At 50.9% G+C, this 24,769-nt stretch overlaps 1 protein-coding gene and 1 non-coding gene across 3 annotated transcripts in view; one reads left to right on the top strand and one right to left on the bottom strand.

Moving 5' to 3' along the window:
• The window catches only part of ADGRB1 (adhesion G protein-coupled receptor B1), a 451,386-nt gene that overhangs the window by 281,903 nt on the left and 144,714 nt on the right, over nucleotides 1–24,769 (bottom strand). The gene's annotated exons all lie outside the window — the stretch shown is intronic.
• TRNAR-CCG lies at nucleotides 21,761–21,833 on the top strand. The gene has a single exon. It is a non-coding gene; the product is annotated as a tRNA-Arg (tRNA).

Here is a 24,769-nt window from a genome sequence, read left to right as displayed (position 1 = left end):
CACCACAGACCAGTCCAGCTCCATCCTCTTTGCAACCCCCCTGCAGCGACTTGAAGGCTGCTATTAAAATAGCCTTTGGAGGAGTGATTATCAGCCAGAGTGCCCCAAGATCCTTTTAGGTACCACAGAGTGCCATGCAATATTAGCACTGTGAGGTGTGCAAACACTCACACACACATCCCAAGGTAAAACCAGAGGTTTCAATAGAAATCCAGAGTATCCAATCCATTCTGCCCTGCTTAATGAGTTCTTTGCAACAGAAAAATTATCTCAGTATTTTTCCCATAGTCGAAAAAGGAGTGAATGCCAAGAATTCACATTTTTCAAGGGGGCCTTGAGTCTATAAAAGATTGGGAACCATTGCTGTGGAGGGTTATCCCTGCTAAACACAAGGCTGCAGTTCAGTGTCCTTGATCCTGTCCTGCCTTAGTCTCAGCAGGAAGATGAGCAGAAATCCCTGGACTTGGAGCTACACCTGCACGGTGTAAGGCCTGAAGGGAAAGAGGACGGAGCTGGGCTGTTCTCAGTGGGGGCAGACGACAGGACAAGGAGCAATGGGCGCAAGCTGCAGCAAGGGAAGTTGAGGTTAGATATTAGGAAAAACTTTTTTCACCACAACAGTAGCAAAGCATTGGAACAGGCTACCCAGAGGGGTGGTGGGCTCCATCCTTGGAGGTTTTGAAGACCCACCTAGATAAACCCTTCTCTGAGATGATCGAGTTGGGGCTGGTCCTGCTTTGAGCAGGGAGTTAAACTACATGGGATCTCCTGAGGTCCCATCCAACCCTCATTTCCTATGATTTTCAAGCTGCTATAATCTGCTGCGCTGACCTCCAGTGTAATACAGGCCATAGAAGTCCAGCCAGGGACTCTTGCAGGAGCCCAGCAACATGGGGATGAGTTTGGAAGCTGAGTTTTGGAAGACACATGTCTTCCTGTGAGGCTTATCTATGCAGCATCAGCAGGCAGTTTTGGGAAGGCATGCTCTGACCATGTCCCACCAACCCAAATCGGTGATGAGCTCCATGGTGGGAAGTTCACCCATGAGTCTGCCCCAGCGCCTTCTCTCAGATCTGCCAAAAAACGAGGGCTCAAGATCGGGTCGAGGGGGCAGGGGCGGCATTGGGCATGAGTTCAGAGCAGCTTCACTGCCCTTCAGTACTGGAGGAGGTCGCCGGCTCAGGTCAGTGGGACAGGCTCAGACCTGCTGCGGATTTAATAATGTGGTACACAAAAGCCTGCACGCACGGGAAGCAACGAAGAACCTGAAATGGCCCCTGGTAGCAGGTTTGCTTCCTGCTTGGTGCATTTAGCAAAACAGAGACCAGGCAGCTGCATGAGCAGCTTCAAACCCGGATGCTACAAACAGCTGGGGATGAAGACTCATCCCTCCAAGCCAATCCACCCACCCCCAGGGCCCCTCCAGAGACACAAAACGGGGTCAGCCTTCATTAGCAAGGTGCCTGTTCCCATGCCTTGGTCTATCCAGCTGCTCTCTCTCTAATTACAGGTCGTGCTATGGGTCGGGCTGGCGCCAGCTGGGATGAGGCTCAGGGCCTGGGCTGAGCTCAGAGGCAGCAGTAAGGCTCCGGGCTACTTAATTTGGACGACTTCCTTAATAAAAACAGGGAAATGAATTTTGCTTTTCATGGAGCTGCAGGGATCGAGGAGTGAGCGATGCCTGCATCACCCTGCCTCGAAGCAATGCAGGATTGCTCCCTCCTATTACCAACGTTTTGGCCGTGCCTATCCCTCCCAGCCAAGAACAGGGTTAAATGCACAGATGTATCGCATCTGGCTTCAGCCTGGACCCCTGGTACCTGATGGACCAAGGAGGCTCAGCTGGGCCTTGGACCCTATTATTTTTATCCAGAGCCTTAAGCACTAGTGCCTACAGCACTATGCACTAGGAAACTGCACCGTAAGTCTTCAGGGACTGCCCAGTTCCTCCATAGTCTGGCAGACACCACTAGCCACCAATAGCCAAGCAATGGGATCCTTAATCCCCCCACTCTCACATCAACACCAGCCCTGTACTATAGCTAGGTACCCTCCTCAACCTCCTCTGCATGTTTGTAGAGGGATAGCCAGGCCTCCTCTTAGCTCTCACGCACACCAGCAGCTGACCTAAATCGGTCTTCCTATCCTTTGCTCGCTCACGTCCTGGACACACAACACGTTTACACCAGCATAAAACAAAGCGTGATGCACAAGGCACAGCTCTGCCAGGGGTAACCTGGAATCACCAAATCATAGAAAACGAGGGTGGGAAGGCACCTCAGGAGGTCACATCTAGTCCAACCCCCTGCTCCAAGCAGGACCAGCCCCAGCTACATCATCCCAGCCAAAGCTTTGCCAACCTGGGTCTTAAAAGCCTCCAAGGATGGACATCCCACCACCGCTCTGGGTAACCTGTCCCAGTGCTTCACTACCCTCCTCGTGAGCATGTGTTTCCTAATATCCAACCTCAACTTCCCTTGCTGCAGCCTGAGCCCATTGCTCCTTGTCTTGTCATCTGCCCCCACTGAGAACAGCCCAGCTCCAATTCCTGGTCTAGCTCCAACATGCTCGATTCCTGTGTAGGATCAACCTCAGAAAAACCAGAGGTAAAACTACACCACATCGCTCCATGGGTTGTGTCCACAGCTTGTGCCGCAGTAGCCCCTTGCTCAAGGCAAACAAGCTATTACCCCTGCCCTGACAGCCTCTCTAATGTGGCGCAGGCACCTACTCTGGACTCATTCAAGAAACACTTGGATGCTTATCTTGCTGGGGTCCTTTGACACTAGCTGACTTCCTGCCCCTGGGGCGGGGGCTGGACTTGATGCTCTTTGAGGTCCCTTCCAGCCCAAATGTCGATGAAATCTATGAAATCTATGCATCTAACAGCTCCCTGAATAACTGCACGTCTGTCCACTCCACATCCCAGCCTCACTTGCGTCAGTGCACCATACCAAAATGTAAATGTACCACCTACCCTAAGCCATAATTTCCTGCTCTCTTATGTGATTGCTTGTGTACCCAGGGTGGCTGGAGCTGTACAAGGCAAAAAATGGGCCCTTCAGGCCTTCAGTCTGAAAAAAATCTGCATCCTGCCAGTGCCAGGAAGGAAGGTGAGTCATTCTGCACCTTCCTCGCTGCATTCAAATAGTGCTTGGGTTTTGACCAGCCAGCCACTCCCCATCCAAAACCCACTGCAACTTTCCAGCAACTTCAACAGATCGGGCATCAGGCCCCATGATGAGACGTAAGCACTGCTTTGCTACTCCCTCCCGTAACATCACGGGGTTACCTGGGCTCTGAATTGCCACGGTGCAACAATGCCAAAAGCAGGCACGTGGCAGAGTCTGCATCAGGTCACAGTGCTCAATGTGATCGCATCGGATCCAGCATGACACCCTGCTCCGAAGTGGATGAAGCCCCAGTGTCACACGGGTGGCAGCCACCGGGTGCGTGGGCCTTTTCCGGTGCAGCACAGAGCGCTTGACCTTCAAAGAGACTTTCTTTCCCATGAAAGTCACTTTCTGCGCCGGTGTCGTTCTTAATGGTATGCAGTAATAGGCCGGCTTGTCTCTTCCATTTCCTGATGGGAGATGGATTGTGTTTCAAGCGCATCAAAGGCTATTGACATAATGGCAGGTACCCTGATGCCTCGCTCGGGCTGATCAATAGGATATCCGTAACCAGACACGTTTAGCCAGAGCAGGGATAATAAACTCTTCACACATGCTATTAGGAGGCCTCTTTTTCGCTTCTCCCTTGCTGATTTGAAGCGAGGTGAGGGGATGGGGTAGGCAGGCACCACGCAGCCATTTTGATAGATTGGTGATTTATCCGTCTGAGGAGCTTTTCGATTTCACTGTTAAGCAAAACGCATAATTGCTCTAATGTATTAAAAGGTAATTTCATAGCGTAGCGTTCAGCAAAACACACACTGCTCCCCTCGTCCAAACGGATTGCTAATCAAAGGGCCCTCCACTTAATGACAGGGTGTCTGAACGGGCTTGCATTTGACGCGGTAATCCATTATGCTATCATTAAAAACCATAAAAAATAGAAAGTGAGGCTCACTGCATTTAATTAATCGAATCTCTCCCCCTGCCTCTGACCGGGGAGTGCATGATGGCAAAGGGCCCTGCAGCCTGGCGTCTTCCAGATGTTGGGCTCTTTAACCCTTCGAGCACTTCCAGAAACAGCTCAGTTGCTTCAGTTGTAACTACACTCATGTCAGTCCACCGACAGAGCCCAATCGCTGTCTGAGGCTTCAGCGCAACTTTTATTGAGCTTCTTGTCACTGACTGCTTAAGCAGCAGCTCTGAACAGAAGGATCTGGGGGGGACAGGGGACAAGAAGCTGAACAGGAGCCAGCAGCGTGCCCTTGTGCCAGGACGGCTAATGGCATCCTGGGCTGCATCGGTAGGAGCGCTGCCGGCAGTGATTCCTCCCACATGGTGCCGGACAGGCAGGCGGTACTGCCTCCACCCAGCAGCATCCGTACCAGCTGTGGACCCAGGTGGGGTTTACACCCTACATCAGACGAGCGACTGCATCAGCTGTGGACACCGTCAGCTGGTTCAGGAAACCCAATGCAGATCCTGCCAGTGGCATCTGCAGCCAAGAACTTTTTTCCAACTAATAAAAGATATCACATCTATCCAAAGAATCTCGCCTGCCTGTGTCCTTAGACCTTACAACCATCAACCCATTTGTACATTTGGCCCTTTAGCTCGAGCTGCTGTGGCTCCTGCTGCCCAGCCACACCCGAGCGATGCCCGGAGCCCCACGTGCAAACTCCCCCAGGCGATGTGGTACCAAACACAAAACCGCTGGTAACAAAAAGTGCTCCGAATTCTCCCACGAAAACAACCTGCTCGTGGCCTTTCAGCAGTTTGCCCTGAGCATTTGGAGCTCCTCATCCAACTGGAAAATCTGCCATTATCCAGACTGCTTAATGACAATAAATTGCTTTTAGTGCTAGAATGGCCTATTATCTCATAAGTCTCAGTCATTAAACTACAGCGGCCTTCAGGATGGTTGCACTCAGCTCACAAGTGGCATTTTTCTTCTCTCTGAACCCATCCAAGGAGAGAGGTAGTTAACCGCATTAATCTGAAGGCCGGGTAGGCAGGCACCTCTATAGACTAACTAAATAAATGCAAAGATACCAGTGTGATAGCTAGTCCTTTCCATCATAAGCTGGAGTGGCAGAACTGGACCACTTGTTCCCTGACCTTTGGGTTAGTCACATCCAGATCCAGATGTGCTGCCTACTCTCCAGCTGCTCTTAGGTCTGATAGGTAATTTTAGGCATTATGCTAGTGTACAAAAGAAGATCATGAATGGACCCAATGAAGAACTAGTACCCTGGGAAGAATAAGGCATAAAATTAGATCAGCTTTAATTCACCACTCAGTTAGGTTTCATCTGTTTGCAACTGCGTTGCAAGAGCTGTTTGCTGAATGCAAGTAGGATACCGAAGAAGGGTGTTTGTGCCCGAAAGCTTGCAAAGAACTATTTAGTTGGTCTAATAAAAGATACCCAAAAAGCCTTGCCTGCCAGTAGGATACTCCCTGTGTCTAGGTGTGAGGCACACTTATAGTGTGAGCCACTTGGGAATAGTGACGCATCTGTCTGTTCCTGCTTTGAGAGTAATTTAAATCAGTATACAAAACCAGCCAAAATGACACCCACATGTGTGCCCGTGCCCTTTGCCTCCATCAGCTGCTAATCGTGCTTTTCAATGTCACAAGAATAATTCCTTTAACTCAATATAATGACAGCCAAGAAATAACGAGACTTCCCCAACAGTTCAGCTGGCAGAGCAAGAGACAGCTTGTCTACAAGCGACTCCAGTCCCTGCCCAGTTCATTTTTAGATTCACTCTCCCACCAAATCCAGCCCCGGTGACTTCTCAGCGGCTGGGCTCTTCTGAACCGAGCATCCCAAAAGACCTCAGGGCTGAAACACAGACAAACCTCGCTGTTCTTACAGCCCCGCGCAGCACCAAGGTGTTTATACGTCCCTCATCATCAAGGTGCCTGAGCATCACAGAGTCCTCAGCGTTACCTCCTGCCTTCCTCCTGGTACGGAAAGGGAATAGAGGTGGATTATGTGACCTGTTCAAAACTGCACAGGAAGACCAGCTCAAGTACAGGTTAACCTGCATCTCAGTTCTGTTCCTGAATAACAGATGCATCCTCCCTTGCTAAACCCATAGATTTTAAGGCACCCTGAGGATGGACCAGCCTGACCTCCGACGCAGCTCTGTCCAGAAAACCATGCATGCGGCTTATTGCTGTTTGAGCAGGGAGGAGGAGATCTACAAAGACGGCCTGTTCAGATTGAACAGCACCCACCACCGCCCCAGCAAGTTGTGCGCTCGTCACATTAAACAGCTGAACCTTATCTCCGTGTAGCTGCAGCTTCCAGCCATTGGATCGTGTTATGCCTTTTGACACTAGAACAAAATCACCGATTCTCGCCCTTCTCCTTCCCACACAGATTGCTGTCAAGTGACCTCCCTTCAGCTTAATGACTGAGCTCCCGAAGTCTCTGAGCATCTACAACTCAGCTTTGCAGTCCCTCCCAATGCTTCAATGTTGGTTTTGATGCACTGACACCAACACATTATCCAGTAATCACCTGCAGCCACGAGCATCCTCTATAATCATCCCATAAGTGCGTGAAGTGGCACAGAGCCATGGGAATGTAGGGCTCACTGAATCCTGCCCCTTTGCAGTGAGTCAGGTGAAGCATATTTAGACCATCCCCAGGAGACATTTCCCTAACCTAATCTCACAAACATCTAAAGACAGAGTGTCACTACTCTGAGCTACAAAGCGTCTCCTTATATCATCTTTGCTGCAAAGCTGCTCTTCTTTGTCCTATCCCCAGGAGGACGTGAAGAACAATTACTCTTCATAAGAACTGGCAGACAAGGTAACATGTCATGTTTCCCCTTGTCCTTTCCAGACTAGGCAAACCCAAATCTTTCCACCTTTTATGACTTCCAGACCTCTTGTCGCTCTTCTCCATACTCTCCAATCCACCCTCTGTGGGCAAGCAATACCCAAAACTGGACGCAGCGGTCCAGCCAAACCAACCTCAAGGAGAGCAGAAAATTACGTCCTCAGTGATATTCCTGTTAAACCATCTCAGGATAAGACCTGCCTTTTCTGTAACAGCAACCAATTGTGGACCCACCTCCAGGTCCTTTTCTGCAGTGCGACTGCCTAGCCAGTTATTGCCCTTTTATATTTTTGCCTTTGATCATTGCAGTACTTTGCACTTCTGCTGCCAGATTTCTTCCTCTTGATTATGGACCGTTTCTCCAGCTTGTAAGGATTATTGTGAATTCTGACCACAGGTGCCCTCTCAGTCCAGTGGCTCTCGACTTTTTGTACACTCGAGGCACCCCTCGTTAGACTCAAGACACTCTTCAGAAAATGCCAGCTCTTAGTTTGCACTTGTTTTTTGACTACAGGAAAGTAAATGAGCAATCCCTCTGTTGCAAGGCACTCAGGAAGATTACAAAAGGGAAGGCTAGTTTTAACACTATGGATTCCTATTTGAAACCTCTGAGTTCATCGTGTGAATCGCGTTTGCACACGTAAGAGACACCCTTGAAAGGATCTCAAGGCCCCGCAGGCTGAGAATCACTGCTCTAGTTTCAGCCAGATCAATAATGAAAATATTGCACGGAAATCACTTAGGCGTCTCCTCCCCCAGGCAATCCAAAGACAATGTTGCTTAGTGGACTGATCACTAGACTGGGACTCGGAACTAATAAAATCATAGAAAATGAGGGTGTGAAGGGACCTCAGGAGGTCCCATCTAGTACAACCCCCTGCTCAAAGCAGGACCATGCCCAGCTACATCAACCCAGACAAGGCTGTGTCAAGCCAGGTCTTAAAACCTCCAAGGATGGAGATTGCACCACCTCTCTGGGTAGCTTTTTTCAACAGTTTACTACTCTCCTAGTGAGAAAGTGTTTCCTAACATCCAACTTCAACTTCCGTTGCTGCAGTCTGAGCCCATTGCTGCTTGTCCTGTCGTCTGCCCCCACTGAGACCAGTCCAGCTCCATCCTCTTTGCAGCCCCCTGCAGGGAGGTCAGGGCTGCTAATCAATCCCCTCAGTCTTGTTTTCTGCAAACAAAATCATCCCAGTTCCCTCGGCCTCTCCTCACCAGTCCTGTCCCCCAGCCCACAACTCTTTTCATCACCCTCCGCTGGACTGTCTCCAGTTTCCCCACATCCTTTCCTTAGTGGGGGGCCCACAGCTGAACACCGGACTCCAGATGTGGCCTCCCCAGTGCTGAACAGAGGGGAAGGATCACTGCCCTCGATGTGCTGGCAACGTTCCTGCCAATGCAGCCCAGGATGCCGGTAGCCTTCCTGGCACCAAGGCCACACAGCTGGCTCCTGTCCAGCTTATTGCCCACTGTCAACTCCTGAGTTGTATTCCCAAGTTGTCTTCTATTCAGTGACCTGCTGGGCAATGTTGGACACATCATTTCCTTCCATCATGCCTCAGTTTCCCCTATCTATAAAATGGGTGCAATGGCATCAATCATCTCTACAAACTTCTGTTGAGATGAATGAAAAGCACTGCGAAGGGGGAAGGCATTATTAGGACAAACTTTTCCCTGTCCTCCCTTTGGACCTCAGACTGCAACACCTCCATCTCACAAAATATTTCCCACTCAACTGCTCTCATCACCCCCTTTCACCCAAAGCCTTTTGTGTTATCCAAGTATTTAACAAAGGTCGGAGGCAGTGCTGAGGCTGCATTAATGTTAATCATGCCTGGCTGGCTCTCAATTAGAAAGACTCGACCTTTTTTGTAACTACCCGCCCCCCAAGCCCCCACATTGCTGCTCCGCGGCTGTTTTGAAATGAGCGGTGGCTGCCTATTAGTGAGGAGCCCAGAGGCTGAAATAATGAACGGACTCAACGGGTAGATCACAATGTCAGGATGTGTAGTGGTTTCTCCTTTGTATTTATTATTATTACCCCTGCTCTCTGTGATCTTGGCTCCTGACTGTCCTTGCAACAAAGCCCCCTGAGACCATGAAGATGAAGAAGAAAGCCAAAACCTCATTTAATTGGCCAACCCCGGTTTTAAATACAGCTTTTTGAGGTCAACACTTGGAACAAGGTGAATAGCAAAAGTCCTGTCACAAAAAAAACTACCGAGCCATCATTGTTTAGTGTCAGTATTTTGTTCAGAGAACTTTTTTATTTTATTTTTTTTTGGTTACTGGCATTTGGTGCATGTCCCAGGCTAGGACCTTACACGATCATCTAGTCCATTGAAAAGGGAGCTGCTGCATGGGCCAGCTGATGACAATGTCCGTGCATTAGAAAACTGCAAGAGAAATGATGAGAGGTCCAGCAAACCCGTCCCCTGAGACAGTATTTACGTTGGAGTAGAGGGAAGGGAGACATGATACAAGACTTCAGATGTGAAAACTTAGGGCAGTGTTTCTCAATCAGGGTGCTGTGCCACATTATCACTGTGAGGTGTGCAAACGCCTCCCTGTGATCTGCAAAACAAAGGCAGAGATTTCACATAGGAATCCACAGCGTGGGAGATATCCTGGCCTGCTGTCATTGTTTGGAGTGCTTTGCAGCAGTAGAAACGCTCTATTATTCATCCACAGTCAAGGGATGAATAAAAGCAAAAAGCTGGCATTTTCCAAGGGGTGCCTTGAATCTAAAAAGGTTGAGAACCACCAGCATAAGGGAAGGTAAAAAACCATTCTCTAGAGTCACTGGGGGTAGTGCAAGAAGTAACAGGGCTTAAATTACAGCAATGGAGATTTAGATTAAACATTGCGAAAACTTTCTAACTGACAGGACACTCGAGCACTGGAACAGATCCCTTCAGAGACTCTGAAATCTCCATCGGGGAGTTTTAAAGAACAGGCTGGACACATGGTTCAGGGTATACCTGGTCCTGCCTTGGGGCTGGACAGCAGACGAGGTGCTACCGTGAAGTCCCTTCCAGCCCCATCCTCTACGACTGCATCACATGGCATAAATGGTCAAAATCAGTCAATGACCCAAAGTTACTAAACCCACACTGAGATACCCCGATAGGTGGCTTGACTGTCAAAGCTGATGAGTAGCTGTCACTCTCGTTGTCTTCAGTGAGATATGTAGGTGCTCATTAGCTCTTGAAATGAAGCTAGGAGGGCCCAGTTCAGCTAAGCATCACTTATGGTGATGAATCATATAGATATAGATATAGATATAGATATAGATATAGATATAGATATAGATAGAACAAGGAGCAATGATATAGACATAGACATAAATATAGATATAGATATAGGCATAGAAAGAACAAGGGGCAATGCTGTAGATACAGACATAGACATAGGCATAGATATAGATGTAGACATTGATGTAGATATAGATATAGGCATAGACATAGATATAGATATAGCTACAGATGTAGATGTAGATATAGATGTAGATATAGATATAGGCATAGACAGATATAGATGTAGATGTAGATATAGATAGAGAGTCACAGAGCTGGAAGGCACCTTCACAGGTCATCTAGTCCAACCTCCCACCAGAGGCAGGATCATCCCAATTGAAAACATCCTATACAAATCCATTGCCTAACCTATTGGTAAAGCTACCATCAACCCTGGCACAACCACTGGACAGAACACCCTACCTATCCTGCCACAGGTAAAGCAGGAAAAAAATAATGGCCAATGCCCTGCTGCTGCACGGGTTTCATAGCTTCATAGATGTTAGGAGCTGGAAGGGACCTTACAGATCATCAGGTCCACCGCCCATGCACTTGATAAAATAAAAACATGACATCCCAAGAAGAGGGCTATGCCCCACTACAGAGGAAGGCAAAACCCCCCATAGCCCATAATAATTTGATCGTGGGGTAAAACTCCTTCCTGACTCCAAATAGGACGATCAGTCTGACTCTGAGCAGAAGAGCAAGTTCCTCTAGCCGAGGTTAAATGCCTGTCTCAAATCACTTAATAAGGACAAGGCGCTGGATCGGGACCACAGTGCCTGGCTTCCCTGGAAACTCCTACTGAGTTTAATTCTTATTCAGTGGGACAATGAATATGTGCAGCTGAAATGCCAGGGATGAAGAAGGACCATATTTGAGCTTGTAGGAATATGGGGGAGAAAAGCCTGAGAAAAGATGATTAGCCTGGAGCATGACAGCAAATGAATAAGGCTGGGAAACAGGCTCGCTAGGGAAGTGGGAGAAGCCTTGTAGCTTAAGTTATTTCGAAGTGCAATGGCTCGAACATCAGATGACAGACTGATAAGAAAAAAACCCAGCCTTTACCATAAGGGCAGAGCTGCTTCCCACTCTTAACTTCTGTGGTGCTATTTAACTCATGCACGATTTGGGCTAGTACATAATATCTGCTTCTAAGTTATCTACAGCCTCTGTAGCAAGCAAGATGGGGAAATGTTAACATACACACACACACACACACACACACACACACACACCTCTTGATGGTGAGAAGCAAATACATCCATTTAATTATAAACGCAAGGCCACAACTCATATCAACGCTTCCAGAATTCAAAATTAGATCATTTAGGTTTTCCTTGATCAAAGTCTGGAGCAAAAAAAATGTGGACAAAACATACACAAGAGTTTGTTCCTTGAGTAGCCACCTCTGTATTACTGCGTCTTCATTTCCAACTGCAGATTTTACCCTCATGAAGCATCGTTGGATAAAAGGTATCCAGGTTGTAGTCTTACTGGTCTAGAGGAAAAAAGCAATCAGGGCTCGTGGATATAATAAAAGATATCACCTCTGTCCACAAGCTCTGATTCCTTGGATAAAAGGCTTTCCAGAAGTGCAAAATACTGTGGCATCGCACCCAGTTCTCTCCAAGTATCAGACAATTTTATTTTGTTTCCTAAACAGGATTCCTAGCGTGGGTACTCATGGGACACCCAGTACCATGGTATGTGAGCACCTCTTAAATGCAACTATCCTCACATCCCCTGTGGCATTCAGGTCGGTGACACTATGCAGATAAAAGACTCAATGACATGCCAAGGTCACACAGGAAATTGATGGCAAACCAGTGGCTGAACCCAGGACTCCCAGGGAATAAGCAAGTACCTTAACTCCAGGAACATCCTTTGCCTTCATCAGCACCATATCCCCATTTCACAGACAGGGTAAGCGTGCACAAAGTCAGGCAGTGAACGAGCCGGGAGAAGAACCCAGGAGCCCTGTTTCCCGCTCATTGCTGCTACTACAGAGTGATGTGGGTGCAGCTGGTCAAGATGACTAAAGGTAGTGGTATCTGATAGCCCTGGAGCAGCCAGCGAGATGCAAGCAGGACACTGGCTGTCACCGCGCATCTGCAGGGATCACACCTGGTATTAGCAATGGTTCACACCAGCTTCACACGGGAGGGTTTTGCCCGGAAAGCAGCTGAACAGCACATGCAAAGGTTTGGGTCAGGAACAACCCAGCTATCAGCCAGGACTTCCCTCCAGCTCACAGGAATCGATCCTCCTGTCCTCCTGGGAGGTACTTTTGTAACCTGAGCCATGTGCGTTGTGCCTTGGACTGCCCCGAAAGCCTGGCCAAGAGGCTACCACTTTCCCAGGAAGTGAAAGCATCTTCTGAAGCACCCACGTGGCCAAGACAGCACTGAGGCCCAAGATGGCCCTGCTGCTGTGCTCAGAAAACAATCCTGCCTGCAGCCCTTGCTCTTCCAGGATTGCAACCCAGCTGCAGCCTGCTTGGGGCCTACGGTCAGAATAGGAACAAGAAAGGCTAAGAGAAATAATGCCAGTCATGATAAGCACAGGGGCGGCGGCGCAATGATGCGATGATGTGAACACTTGGCACTAATATAGCTTTTGGCGGCGCCGTGGATATTATTGCCATCTCTCATGTGTGCTCTTGCTGCGCCTATGAACGGCAGGGGAGATTAGGTCTGGATAGTGCTTGGTGACCCACGGACACAAAAGTCAGACAGAGCCCCGACCCCGGGAGCTGACAAGCGCTTCTGCGGTAATGCAGCGCCTTTGTGTCACAGCGAGTGGACCAGATGGACGAACAGACAAGACATGCAAACTATTTTACAAACGCTTGGCTCTAATTAGTGCATTAATGAGTAACATGAAGCAGTGCAGACAGCCTGACAGCTCCCCAAGGTGCATGACTCTTGTAGCTCTGGGGAATAGTCTACTCGTGATGGGGACATTTAGGGAAGGGATGTGGTGCACTTGTGATGGGGATATTTAGGGGAGGGGTGTAGTGCACTTGTGATGGGGCATTTAGGGGAGGGATGCGGTCTTCTTCCAGTCCAGGACCTGCAGGGAAGGGTGTCCAACCCTAGGCTGAGACCCTGGGTTCCCACTCCTGCCTCCAAAGCCCCAGTGCATTGGGGCCAACCGTACAGAGGCTGACGGGTGCCCAGGGCATTGGTGGGGTCTCGTCATGTAATAACTCCCTGGAAACAGCAATGGATCTCAAACCATTTTCATTAAGCACCATGAAAACAGCAAGCAATTATTTTGCTTGGCGATTAGGCACCGTTCCAGATGATGTTTCCCATTAGCATCCCAAAAGGCGATGATAGGGGACGTGGGCTCCAGGGTTCGGGAGCAAGGGGTTCTCTCTCCGTCCGGGATAAAAACCCACCCGAGGCTCCCAGCATGAAGCAGGGGTGACATCTACTGGCCGTATGGCCCAGTAAATAGTGCGTGGCTTTTTTGTCTTCCACCTGCTCCAGCTCTAAATGGGCATCCAAGCGGTCACCTAAATGCTTGGCTGTGCCATAGGAGCTGGCACGGCCCCTCCAGGTCTCAGGGTTCAAGCTGGTGCTATACCAAAGTCCTCAGCTCCACACATCCTCAAGCTTGCCACGGTTTGGATGCAAGCTCCACTTAGCAGCCCATCAGCACTGAGGTGTAAGCAGATCTCCTTCGCGATGGACACCATCATGATGTCTCTTTGCCCATGCTGCTGCAGGGGCTCGGACAGCAAGTTAGCTGCACCTGGTGCAGCCCATGGGTTCCTCAGTCCTGAAGGATAACTACTTAAGCTTGCTTCCTCCAGAGACCCAGCTGCCCCTGCAGTGTCTTGCCAGAAGATATCCAGATGCCACCATGCTCGCAAGGAACCGTGAGTGGCCTCCTGGTGCAAGGAGCAAGGCGCCCGGTGCTGCAGGCACGGAGGAGGGGGGCCGTTGCTGGCGGCAGGTGCAAGTCAGGGGGAATGGATGGGGGTGTCTGCAACATGGTGGGGGTTGCAGCTCTACCATGCAACCCCCTGCCATCCATGGAGCCACGGGAGGCATCTTGCACAAGTCACGCTGCCGCTCAGGAGCAGTAATATTCTTCCTCTGCCCCGAGTCTTTCTCCTTGCTCCGGCAAGTGGAGCAGCATCCCGTTGGCTCCCACAAACCCAGATACTGTCCCCGACACCACTCTCAGCACAGCAGCAGAGCTTCCGATCCCAAAAACAGAAACCCATTGAGAAATCAACACCCGCTGGACCCAACCCAGGATGGGTGCAACAAGAAGGAGCCCCTGGGACTCTCACGGGCCGGCTTGGATTGACATCTCCCGGCTCTGACATGCAACACGATCTGGGGCACTCATTAGGAGCTTGTCATTGATGCTGCAAAGGGCTCCGCAAGCCAAGGCTTCAGGGATGCCTGGGAGCAGAGCCCTGATCCCGTGCACATTGCTGCCTGTGTGCAGGGAAGGTGCCAGAAACAGCAGAGGAAAAGCGGATAAGATACCTCAACCCCTCACGCCGCTCATCCGGTCCCGTGTGCTACCTCCCAAGGACACTTTGCCTTCCCCCATACTTTATGGGCCAAATCACACCTCACTTTCACAGGGACACACCCCATGGGCATCATTTAAAACTAAGAGCCAGCAGGGTCTGGTCCCCCGAGGTCACAGGGAGCAGAGACAAGTAGTCTGGGCAGAGATGGTGGCAACCTGAGCTGGCCTAGAGAGAGGGCCACCAATTTCCATATGCACTGCCAGGGACTGATGCTATTATCACCGCAACAGTCAATTTGCTAGCTCCTGCCCACCATCAGGAGCCTTGATCCTCCACTGACGGAGCTCAGCATAACTCCACCAAAGCTTTGCAAAGTCACTTGCTTACATCTAATGAGCAGGGAGGGTTTCCCCAGCCCCCCCTAGCAGTACACAGCCCTGCCTCCCACAGCCCCCTCACCCTTCATCCTTCTGCCACCCCTACCAGGCTGCTATCCAATCTACACTCCCCATTGCTGTATCCCGATGCCCCCGGCAGACAGCGGGCATGCCCTTTCTTCTGCTGCAAGTGGCTCCTCTATCCAGCCAGCAGATGCCACAGGCTTTTTATTTAAGCGGGTGGTACACAGCAAGGTGCAAGAGAGCCAGGCCAGCATCTCTGGAGCAGAGCTCTGCCTCTAGCCAGTACAACTAGAGAGCCCACAGATAGGAATAGGGGGATACCTGGAAAGAGAGGGTGGTCAGTAGCTGTTTCCTTGAGGTCTGCCTTCAGCACATCCTTGTAGTGTGTCCTCTGGTTGCAAATGCAGCAGTAAGTGCTCAGGAGAGCAGGCTTTGGGCACGTAAAGCCATGGCCGCTCCCCTAGTCCAGGCATGAAGAGCAAGGCAATATCTCCACAGGCCTGGCCAGACTCCAATTAGAGGCATTTCACCGTGGATCTTAACGACCTCTGCCACCCCATTGAATGCATTGGCTACATCAGACTAAAAGGTCTTTAGCAGTGCAATGAAGCATCGAGCACAACAGGGCACGCACACAGCAGCATGCACCTTCAAAAATACCTGTCCCCAAAGCAAAGCACTGCCCCCCAGCTCCCATCCGAAAAACGCCTCAGGGGACACACGTCAGCCATAAGGTGTGATGCGTGGTCACGCAAACGCCACCCACTTAGGGTGACAGGGGACAGCAGAAGAGAAAACGTCCAGAACAGAACAGACCTTCCTAGTGTAGCAGAATAAACCATGTACCGGGCACAATACAATGGGCACAGCCAGGTAAGGGGCGATTTCTATGCCACCGTATGCCCCCGGTACATACCAGCCCTCTGATCCCAGTGGTAAATGGACATGGTGGCACAGCACAGCAAGTGCCATTAGCAGAGCACTCCAGCGTAGTACTTCCTAGACCCCTTTGCCTACTTTCCAGCTGTGCCATAACAAGACAAAAAAACACCATTTGTATCACGCAAGGTGCAAGAGGAGAAGGACCGTCGACCTACCAAGCGTGTTTCCCTGAGAAATGACCGAATGGTGTTGGTGGCTCTCTGGCATGGCTGCTGACTTCCACATCTGCTCGGGTGGCAGGCACCGGTGCAGGGTCCTTACAGCCTGTCATTGTTATCTGAATTACAACTACACGTAAAAGCTCCAGGTTGGATCAGGAACCCAATGGACCAGGTGCGGGACAAACTCTAATCATCCATGCCTAACCAAGACCGGGCAGGAAAACAGAGATGAAGAGACACCTCCAAGGTCACACAGCAAATCAGCAGCTGAACTGGAGACACAGCCCCAGTCCCATGCCTCTCCATCAGGTCATGATGTATCCCCAGTTGCTGCTACGTCTACACGTGAGCATTTACTGCGCAGTAACTGAAATTACTTCACAGTTTAGGCACGTGTCTACATGTGCACACCTGTACTGTGCAGTAAATATGGTGACTTGCACCAGCTTGAGTATCATGCAGGTGCCAAATTTATGCCCAATTAGTTACTGCACAGTAATGCACATGTAGACGCCTTACGGTGCAGTAACACTGTGTGTGTGATCTGGCTCCGGACTAACTTTAGTCCCAAGTCACACCACACACAGCATTAATGCACTTTAACGCCTGCACGTGTAGATGTTGGCCTATTCCCGCTTACTGATCAGTAACTTACTGAGCAGTAAATTTAAGCCAGTGTAAATGCATGTGTAGACATGCCCATAAAACTCATAGAGAAGTATGGTTGGACGGGACCCCAAGAGATCATCCAGTCCAACCTCGGTGAGAGCACACAATCAAATGCAACTGTCTGGCAAGACTGATAGGTGGGATCTATCCATCAGGCTGCTTACAGGGGAGCTCGCCTTTTAGAAAAGCACCCAACTTGGATTTAAAATCCCCAGTCACCCAAGACCCACCGTAGCCCTCTGTAAGTAGTCCCAATAGTTAATCCCCCTCGCATTCACGATTCATACCTTTTTTTCGGGTTTGACTGTATCTACCTTCAACTTCCCGCCAGTGAGTCTTGTACGTTTGTCTCCCAGACTGAATTACCTGTTATTATCACATTTCCGCTCCCCAGACAGGTAGACAGTAACCAAACTATCCCCTGGCCTCCTCTCTGATAAATTAATCCATTTGCAAGCATCGAGTCTCTCACTATAAGGCCGGTTGTCTAGTCCCTGAATCATCCCTGTGGTTCTTCTCTAAACCCTCTCTACATCCATCTTGAATCATATAGGCACCAGACTGGGTTGCAGCTCCATCCCTATTTCATCTGAGCCCCTCCCAATCTTTTGCATCTTTATCCTTCCCCTGTCAGACAGAAAAGGGCCATTTGAGACTCACCGGCTACAAACAGATGTCTCATTTGTCCTCGGATAAGCCACTTCATACTGGGACAATGTGTGAGGTTTCAGACATCCACATTAATTACCCCAGGATAAATGCTAAGAAAGTTCACAGGATAAGAAGTACTAAGTGTTTATCCTGGGATGTCACACAGTGCATCTGAACAGTTATCCCGGGACTGCATCATTGAATCAATGGCAAAAAGCAGCAGTGTACTCAGCAACCCCTGACTAGAAGGGCAATGTGTGCACATGACAGTCCCGGGATATTTCTGTTCCAGGCACAACTTTCCCAAGCACAACTGCAATGTTTGTTCCTAACCTGAGGGACACAGTGGCTTGCCCAACATCACACAGGAAACCAGGTCAAGGTCTACAGAGTGCAAGATTAGACCCTGAACCACTAAACCAGGCTCTACGCTGTAGCTGTCCTAGTAAATTCAAAGTGCATATGCAGGTTGTGAAGGCAGTGAGAAAAGTTAGAAAAGTCTCGCTTGCATCCACTCTACCCTGCAGCCTGCAAAGGCACGTGCTTGCTTTGCTGCGGCCAGGGCCCCGGGGCTGTGGAAACCGACGTGGGTGGCTCAGCCGGGCAGGAAGCTTGTCTGTGCGCAGAGCTATTCATCTCCCATGAGCGGGTCCTATGTCACAGCAAGCTGCACAGGATCAATACCAGCTCTGTTATTTTTTTTCCAAGCTCTTAATTAATCTGTGCCCTGCGGTACCGAGGGATGCTCTCACGTGCAGAGGAAGGAGGCCACCGGTGGGATAAGCAATGCAATGGAGGCAGGGAGGCAGGATCCCACTGACCTCAACGGGTAGAAAAGCAAGTAACCCCGAAGATATCAGCTCATACCCCTCTCTCACACATACATACACACATGCCCTCTGCCCCAGACAGGTAGCCCTCCATCTCTGCGAAGGACAGACCCCGATCTGTGATGGTTAAGAAAAGCCCGTGACCCATCACTGAAAGTTAATTCAGCAAAGCCAGCTCAGAGAAGTTCAGCATCAGGAGAGATGGACGAGCTTCACAGCACCTGGCTGGACATCTGGACCTTTTTTCCTGCTTGGGGTGGAGTCCCTGCTTCTGGGAGGCCCTAATAGTGGTGCCTTAGGAAACAAGGATGCAGGAGAGCAAATCTATGGACTGCAAACAAGCAGACTGTAACAAAGGGCAAATATTTCCAGCTAGGAGTCTCCAGGGATCATCAGAAGATCACACTCGTATGCCCAGTGCTAGCTATTAGTGTGCTCTGTAGACCTGGCAGGTACAAAGGCAACGAGTCTAGACACACGCGCTCTTCCATCTACATTGCTTGCCAAGCGGTGCCGTCTCTCCATTTGGTGGCTACTCGGAGATGGTGTTTCTCTTCACACAGAGAATCACAGACATTTACAGCTGGAAGGGATCGCTGGAGGTCACATCTAGTCCAACCCCCTGCTCCAAGCAGGACCAGCCCCAACTACATCATCCCAGCCAGGTCTTAAAAACCCCCAATGATGGAGATGCCACAGCCAGTTTCAGTCCTTTACCACCCTCCTAGTGAGAAACTTTTTCCTAATATCCAACCTCAACTTCCCTTGCTGCAGCTTGAGCCCATTGCTCCTTGTCCTGTCGTCTGCCCCCACTGAGACCAGCCCAGCCCCATCCTCTTTGCAGCCCCCCTGCAGGGACTTGAAGGCTTCAGGTAGTTGAAGGCTTGGCAGGCCGGCTCCTGAATGCATAAATAGCCCCTCCGCCACTTGCAGCAACCGGCAGAGTTGGCTTAACAAAAATCAAAAAGAAAAAACATAAATGGGATCTTTATCTCCATGCAGCGATTGTGCAGCATGCCTCTGTTTTGCAGAGAGAGCTCCCTGCCTGAATCTCAGCTCCAGGAGCCTCCTGTTCCAACACCACTAGCCTCAGGCCCTAGGGACCAGGCTGGCTATCCATCAGTGCCTGAACACAGCTCCCCTCATCCTCTGACCCTCCAGGCGCTGCCTTTCCCGAGGCAAGACCGTTTCCTCACCCGCCCATCTCCCCCAGGGACCTGGACCACACAGCCCCTGCTTGCTGCCAGCCATCTGCTGATGTCGCGCAGGGTCGCAGTGGTTTTCACATAGGTCTACAGTGCTCTGGGGGCACTTTAACCCCATGAATTATTTAAGCAGCTCTGTAATACTTCACTGGAGGCTGGGCTGCCCATATACAAGCCATTCCTCATGCTTATAATTCTACCTGTAGCCAGCGGTGGCTCCTGGGAGCCCAAGTTTCCATCTCAGTGGGCCGGCTGCTGAATGCATAAATAGCCCCTCCGACACTTGCAGCAGCACATGGGGTTGGCTTCAAAAAAAAAAACAAAAAAACAAAAAAAAAAAACCACCCCATAAAGGGGATCTTTATCTTCGCACAGCGATGCTGCAACATGCCTCTGCTTTGTAGAGAGAGCTCCATTTAAATGCAAATGCGACTTTTTTTTTGGCCAGGGACTGGAGGGAAAAAGGCTCTCGCAATGACATGTTGCTTAAAGTACAGCCCGTGGTTTTTAAATTGAATCGAGGTGCAAGAGGTCTTGCCTGAGCAACCCCTGACCCACCTACCCCGTCCGCGCTCCCCCGAATAGACCAGCACCCAAGAGGAGAGGGAGAAGGCAGGCAGAGTTGGTTTCTCCCGGCTTGGCCCCACCGTGCTGTAGTTTGGAGGTTGCCTTCAGCAGAAGAAGCAGCTAATGGGGGTTTTGCAGAGAGGGAACGGGAGTGCCTAGAAGCGAGCTGGAAGGAAAGAGGAGGACGGCGAGACAGATGTCCCTGGAGAAGGAAGAGGGGAGAGAAGCAATGTGGGCTAATGCAGAGGGCCTCCGATGAGAAGCCGGGATGAGATCCTGCATCTAAGCCCAGTTTGGCCACCGGTCGGACAACCCACTTCACCCCCTTTGGCGGCATTGGGGGCTCAGGATGTAGGGCTGGGACAGCTGTCCTGCAGGGCCTCCTGCCAAGGGGCCATGGGGAACCCAGGGTGAAGGGAGAGGAGAGGGCAGAAACGAGCATGGAGACAGGGCTACACCGGACTCGGGGCCACAGGGACCGATGGAGCTGGGCCTGGATGCAGGGGTTCGCAGCGGGGCTGCGTCTCCGGTGCCGAGGATGCGGCGCTCCAGGGAGCGGGGTCTCCGGCCAGCTCCCAAGCTAAACAGTGGAGGCACTTGTACACGCTACGTGTGGGGACGAAGGTGCCTCTGTCCAGGTATCGCCCCCAGACACATGGAAACTCCCCCACGTGGAAGCAGAGTTGCAGCAGCAGCACACGAAGGCAGGGCCATGGGCTCCCTGCATGGTCACACCGCAGCCTCTCTCCCCGTGGCACGCCCAGGCCTGGCAGGGGGGTGGTCACGCCAGCTTGCTCCCCTGCAGAGCCAAGGGGGCAGAAAAAGGCTGCTATAAAGACAAGCAACGCTGCTGAGCTGGTTTCTCCTGCTCACCCGAGGCTGCAAGCCAGACCCACATGTGTGCATGCATGAGATGATGCTCCCAGCCAGACACCCGTCCATCCGGAGAGCCGCAGGAAACTGCCCTGCATTAACCGAGGAAAAGCATCAGTCCACATCGCATCAGCGTGGACTTTCTGTCCCCTCTCAGCGTTCAGATCTGGTGGGTTAATGGGGGCGTTTTTTAAGTCCCTTTGTCTGCTAACATCTGATGCACTTCAGTTGCTATGGGGACAACGATTTGCAAGGACAGAGCTCAGGGAGGTCCGCAAGAAGGAAATCAATGCCGCCCATTCAGGGATCGAACAGTCCCTCTCTGATCAGCTGCCCAGAGCAGGTACTCACAGAAGACGGCGGGCCCTGGAAGCGTTTGCACGAGCCCAGACGATGTGCTGCTCACGGGCAGCATGGTACAAGCCTGCAAAAAAGCCTCCCTCCTTTTCGATGTTCCCCGAGCAGTGGGATGACGGTGCAGCCAGCAACTCCAGCTGCTGAAGGGGAGAAAGCAAGTCTTTCTACTCTTCCTCCTAGACCCATCTGCAGGTGCTGCATGCTCTGGGGCTACGGGGTGCAGATAGCACATCAAAAGGCCTGGATCTGAGCTTGAAGGCATATTTAGCCCTTCCTGTGGAAGATGCACCATGGCTATTCCCCTTGAAGGGGATGGTAAAGGCACCAAGACAGCAGGCCCAGTGGCCTAATGGATAAGGCATCAGCTTCCGGAGCTGAGGATTGTGGGTTCAAGTCCCACCTGGGTCAAGCATCCCCTTTATTAAGGGGAAGAAGGAGGATCTGAGTAATTACAGACCAGTCAGTCTCACCTCTGTCCAAGGAAAGCTCTTAGAAAAGATTATGAAGGATCATATTTGTGGGAGTCCAGTGGGAAAAATGATGTCAGAGGGGAATGCCTGACTAATCTCCTTTCCTTTTATGACAGGGTCACAAAATGCTTAGGCGCAGGAGTAGGGGTGGATGTCATTTTTGGCCTTTGATACGGTATCTCATCCCATTCTCATCAATAAATGAAGAGGCCGTGACACAGATGTTTACACAGTCCGGTGGGTGGCCAATTGGCTCGGGGGTCACGTCCAGAGCGTGGTAGTGGATGGGTCAATATTGACCTGGGGGGATGTGGGCAGTGGGGTCCCGCCGGGCTCGGTCCTTGGGCCTGTACTCTTCAATGTCTTCATCAGTGACTTGGATGTGGGGGTGACGTGTACTCTGTCCAAGTTTGCGGACAATACTAAACTGTGGGGTGAAGTGCACACTCGGGAGGGCAGGAAACGATTGCAGGCAGACCTGCACAGGTTAGAAAAGCAGGCAGTACACAATAGGATGCAGTGCAAGGAGGATGAGTGCAGAGTGCTGCACCAAGGGTGCAAAAATATCCAGCACATCGACTGGCTGGGAATGACCCTCTCAGCCGCACAGCTGCGGAAAGGGATCTTGGAGTCGCAGTGGATCCAAGGTGAACACGAGTCGTCAGTGTGAAGACATCATCTGCAAAGCTAACCCCACTTTATCGTGCATCAGCAGATGCACGATGAACAGATGCAAGGAGGTGACACTTCCCCTCTATGCGGCGCTGGTCAGACGGTAGCTGGAGTACCGCGTCCAGTTTTGGGCGCCGCACTTCAAGAAGGATGTGGACAACCTCAAGAGGGTGCAGAGGAGACCACTCGTCTGTTCAGAGGCTTACAGGACAAGCCCGACGAGGAAAGACTGAGGGACCTGGACCCCTTCAGCATCCGCAAGAGACGGCTGAGAGGGGATCTTGTGGCTGCCTACAAATTCATTAGGGGGATGCAGCAAAGGATCAGAGATGCTCTGTTCACCAGGGCACCTCTTGGATAACAAGGAGCAATGGTCGCAAACTGTCAGAGTAGATTTAGGATGAAATTCAGGAAAAACGTCTTCATGGCAAGGGTGGCCAAAATCTAGAATGGGCTCCCAGGGAGATGATGCTCTCCCCTGCCTTGGGAGTCTTTAAGAGGAGGCTGAATATGCAGCTGGCTGGGGTCATCTGACCCCAGCACCTTTTCCTGCCCAGGCAGGGGGTCGGACTCGATCTGCTGAGGTCCCTTCTGACCCGAACATCTATGAATCTATGGATTTGTTTCCCCATAGAAACAAGACCACCCCATACCCGGAGAAGAGGTGATGTCAGCAGTCAGACTAGAGTCCCCCAGAAAGGTGGGAGGGTTGTCGCGTTTCCGGGGCCCAATTGGTCTTTTGCCTGATTCCCCCAGGCAGGTGGCACGGGCTGGCAGGGACTTTGGGCAGGAAGGAGGGGTGGTTGGGAGGTGAATGCCAGGGCTCTTCCCAGCTCTACCCCTGAATGCAGCTGAGCTGGGTGCAGACTGTTAGGCTGGACACCTACCTTCAAGCACAAAAACACCAATCCAGAGCAGCCAAATCCATAGGTGAAGAGCACCCACCGCTGCCACTGAGGTCAGGAAGAAGTAGGACTGGCTGAGACGTCACAAATGCAATGGGAAAATGGGTGGAGAAAGCAAGAGAGGCCCGAGCTCCTCAAAGCACAAAGTCTCAGCGAGACCAAGACTCTCTCCAGTTTGGACGGTCGTGTAGAAACAGCTCTCGCTAGGTATTGCAGCGTGGTCTGCACCGATCAGCCTCCAACCACATTGCTAGCAAAGCCCTCCCCTGTCTTCACCCTCCAGCCAGGAGGGATGGATGCAGGGACATTAACTTTCCCCCCCAGCAATCAAGTGATGGCTGAAGACAGAGGGACCCCATTAATGAAGGAGTGCAAGATGAACGAGGCGATGAAACACAAGTATCCCCAGGCAGCTCCTGTTGGGGGTCCTACATGCTCCCCTCACCCAGGGAGCTGGAACATCAGTGAAAATAAATAGGCAGGAGGTGACAACTTCCAAACATCCCCAGGGCCGGATGCCACCGCGGGACCTCCTCTCCGGACAGGCATGAGGTTTGGCCAGAGGGAGGGACATTGCAATTCCCAGGTCAGGAGAGACCACCAGCCCCTCAGCCTGGTCTCTGGGGCTAAGGATAGTGGGAGAGTCAGAGGAGAGCAATACATTGTGGCTTTTAAGGGCCTTAAAAAGGAAAATGCCAGCTCTTCTTGGCATATAATTATTGCTGTCAATAAATGCATGTTGCCTTTCTATAGTGCCCCCCCCATTCAGGGTCTTGGACCAGCTCAGCACTGGCCATCCAGCAAGGAAATCACCGAAATGCAACCTCCTCTGGAGTGAAACACAAGAGTCCAGGTGAAAGTCTCATACGTGGCTCTAGGGCCAGAATGACAGCCACGAAGTGAAGCCAGCTGAGAAATGTATCCCATGGCTTTTGGAAACAGCAGGAGGCAAGCATGTGGGCAGAACAGCTCCTGGGGCTGCAACTGGAAGAAGTGATGCCTCACCCCTTCCCAAAACAAACAGGGTCTGGGTTATTTTAAGTGGTGTATAGTGGTATATCGTGGTGTTTCATTTTAACCATGGAAAAATGTGGATTTTGAGCTACTTTTTTTAAATTGCAAATCAGGGCTTTTTTTCACTTGAGAGAGTCCAGAGAAGAGCCATGCACATGATCAGAGGTCAGGAAAACAGACCTTACGACGACAGGCTGAGCCATGGGGCTCTTTAGCCTGGAAAAGCGCAGGCTCAGGGGTGATCTGATGGCCACCTATAAGTTTATCAGGGATGACCACCAGG

The sequence above is a fragment of the Gavialis gangeticus genome, unplaced genomic scaffold (genome assembly GCF_001723915.1).
Source record: "Gavialis gangeticus isolate Ggan-Ray unplaced genomic scaffold, GavGan_comp1, whole genome shotgun sequence".
NCBI classification, from domain to species: domain Eukaryota; kingdom Metazoa; phylum Chordata; order Crocodylia; family Gavialidae; genus Gavialis; species Gavialis gangeticus.
The sequence above is the reverse complement of the archived record's forward strand: the minus strand, read 5'-3'. Positions and strand labels throughout refer to the sequence as shown.